Source organism: Talpa occidentalis, unplaced genomic scaffold, assembly GCF_014898055.3.
Source record: "Talpa occidentalis isolate TD23 unplaced genomic scaffold, MPIMG_talOcc4v2.1 talOcc4.8, whole genome shotgun sequence".
Taxonomy (NCBI): Eukaryota; Metazoa; Chordata; class Mammalia; order Eulipotyphla; family Talpidae; genus Talpa; species Talpa occidentalis.
In genome coordinates, this window is record NW_023605194.1 from 67,030,414 (window position 1) to 67,033,947 (window position 3,534).

Sequence of the window (3,534 nt, forward strand, 5' to 3'; positions counted from 1 at the left end):
ATGGGGGGGCTGCAATTGTATGGGGAATATAACAATAAAATTTATTATTTAAAAAAAATAAAAATAAATAAATAAATAAAAACTTGTCTCAACTATATACTATCACCAATATCCTTTCAATATATTTCATGCAAACATTAATCAAAGGAAAGCACGAATGGCTATATTAACATTGCATAAGGTAGACCAGAGCAAAGAAAATTATCAGGGACAGAGATTGACATTATATAATAATGAAAGGGTCAATTGGTCAAGAATACAGAGCAATCCTAAATGTATATGTACCAATAACAGAGCTGCAACATATATAAAACAAAAATCAATAGCACAAAAAGGAGACATATGTGCTCCTCAGAAGACCAGAGCTGCTGGGCTTGGGGGACATCCGGTGTCTAGCCTAAAAGAGTGTGCTTCCCAGAATGGTGACAAGCTTCCCCGAGGTTCAGTGGCCGCGCTGATTTCCGGGGAGCTACAATGAAGGTGCCATAGTCAGAATTTGGCCTGGAGCCCCCTCTGAGTCAGGAGACATTTTCAGACCTGTGAAAACTACTTCCAGAAAACAGCTTTCTGTACTTGTCAGTGGGTGAATGGTGCTGTCCCCAGAAGACATTGTAAACTGACTGGATGAAGCTCAGATGAAGCTTCCAAAATGCCAGTGACTCACCAGTAACCTGTGCCAGCCACCCCAGAATCAGACACCTCCTGGTCCCAGTCATACTTTGTCTCTTGTTTAAAGATCTACCAAGCAGCTGTGATTTCCACTGGCAGTTCCTGCGTGCTGGAACAGCCAAGTCCATAACCTGCATGTAGTCTCCTGCCCTCAACAAGCTGTTTTCCCAGCTGGCAAAGACCTGCACCGTGCAGCTATGGGTCAGCTACCTCCCTCCTCCTGGCACCCAAGTACGAGCCACAGCCATGCACAGGAAGTTGGAGCAACCAAAGAGGTTGTAAGGTGCTGCCCTGACCCTGAGCTCGGCTCTGATAATGATGGTCTGGCCCCTCCTCGACATCTCATCTGGGTGGAAGAAAATGTGCATGGCAAGTATTTTGATGGTGAAAAACACTTTCTGACATAGTGCAGTGGTTCCCAAAGAGCTGCCCAAGGTCAACTCTGACTGTATTAGCATCCACTACAACCTCATGGGTAATGGCTCCTGCATGGGGGGTGGGCATGAGCCAGCAGCGCCTGTGAGCAGCCCCATGAGCCAGACTTCCTGTGCATGGCTGTGGCTCATACTTGGGTGCCAGGAGGAGGGAGGGAGCTGACCCATAGCTGCACTGTGCAGGTCTTTGCCAGCTGGGAAAACAGCTTGTTGAGGGCAGGAGACTACATGCAGGTTATGGACTTGGCTGTTCCAGCACACAGGAACTGTGAGTGGAAATCATAGCTGCTCGGTAGATCTTTAAACAAGGGACAAAGGATCACAGGGACCAAGAGGTGTCTGATTCTGGGATGGCTGGCACAGGTTACTGTGCCATCATCGCCACCACCATACTGGAATACTCCATGGTAATCTGCTGGGACGGAACAGCTTTGAGGTGCGTATTTGTGCCTGTACTGGGAGAGATTGGCACACAAAGGAAGAAAATTTCCCACAAGAAAGGGGAGTCTAGCCCACATCTGCCCCTGGGGCTGTAAGTGGGCACTACCCACCAGCACCAGTCCCTCTCCCCAGCAGAAGAAGCCACTGGATGGAGAATATCTCACCCTTCATATCTATGGGTGTGAACACTTCGAGATCCTCCAAGAGTTGAATGAGGCTTTGGAAATGTAGGATGCCCAGGCTGGGAAGGAGCCAGGGGGACACAGGGTTCTCTGCAGCTACCTGGAGTCTAAGCATGGTCAGTCAACTTCCCCCCACAACAAACTGATCAAGACAGAAGGACCTGACTGATGCTCTTCTGCTTCCTGTCCCGCGTTGACATCCCTCCCTTCCCTGGCATTTTTTCGGGACTTGGGTGCTTGAACTCCTGCTTGGAACAAGTGTGCCTCAGAAACACCATAGAATTCTTTCACTTGCCTTGACCTGGGACACTGTTATAGAAATTGGCCTGCACTGGTGAAAGTTTTTGGGTGGTGGGGAACTGGACATTCCAGCTTTTAAGGTTTTTACTGTTGGGAACATTTGGGAGAGGTAAGAAAATGTTCCTGTGGAACAGGAACAGCCATACACGGTTACAAGTCCAGTCCTCCATCATATAAGCCAGGGAGGCTATCTCAAGTTGTTGAATTTCTCCAAACTTCATTATCCACATTTATAAAACACTGATAGTCATACCTGCCTCATGCACTATTTTGTGAGGATTAATGAAATAATGCATGTCTGGCCCTGACACCACCTTTTCTCTCATGATGTCTGGGACTTAGTGCCCTTGAGGTTGCTACGCCCACTAGTGGACGAGTTGATTGTTTCCATGACGAGGTGGCTGATAAAAAGAAGGGACTTTCCAAGTCTCTTCTCTGCTGGTTCAGGCAAACCCTATCTAATCTTGGTAAACATCAGTTAGAGCCTAAGAGGAAATCTCACTTCATCCCACACCTTGGAGAATTCCATCCCTGATTTAGTATCTGCCAAGATCTATTTTACCTCCCTCAAATGCTCAGGGCTGATTTTTTTTTGCACTGTGCAAGGCACATCTACATTCGTCACCCACCCCCTTTCTCTTTTCTTCCCTTTTCTCAATCCTGTTTTATATTAGTTTCTAATTTTACAAGAAAACTTTGCTGCCAGAGAGAGAGAGAGAAAGACAAATGCACAACTCTAGCTGGGCACTGTAACAGTCCTCTCTTAACAGTTGATAGACGATCTATACAGATAATCAGCAAGAAAACAAATCACCCATAGGACCTAATTGAGTTTATGGACTGTTTTATCCCAACAGATTACACATTCTTTCCAAGGGCCCATGGAACAGGCACCAAGATAGATCACATCCTGGGCTATAAGACATACCTCAACAATGTACTAAAAATTGAAATCAGACATAAGAGTTTCTCCACTTACAATGTATTTGAACTGGCAATCAATGACAGAAAGATAATAGGAAAATCTCCAGACACTTGGAAACTAAATGACACATTTGCAGGTCTCAAGGGAAATTTAAAAAACACACATATTGAACTGAATGAAAATTAAATAAAGCATATCAAAATTTGTGGACAGATAAAGCAGTGCCAAAAGGGAAGTTTTTTTTTAATAAATTTTATTTTTATATTCCCCACACAATTGCAACCCCCTTATTTTGACCCCAATCCCTCCCCTCCCCGCCCTCCACCCCCCATAGAGTGTCTCTGGTTCATAGTTGTTTGTTGATTTTGATTTTCACTTTCTTATAGTTATTCATTTTCCTGGTCCCTTATTTAAGTTTTCTAGATTCCTGCTATGAGTGAGACCATCCGGTATTTTTCTTTTTCTTTCTGGCTTATTTCGCTGAGCATGATCCCTTCCAGCGCCATCCATGTTGCTACAAATTGCATGTGTTTATTTTTTTTTTGAATGCTGAGTAATATTCCATGGTGTATATGTACCACAT

General features: G+C 44.7%; 1 pseudogene; it reads left to right on the plus strand.

The window, feature by feature from the left end:
* Nucleotides 1-474: 474 nt before the first annotated feature.
* On the plus strand, nt 475-1,895 carry LOC119234452 (cellular tumor antigen p53-like; annotated as a pseudogene).
* Nucleotides 1,896-3,534: the final 1,639 nt, after the last annotated feature.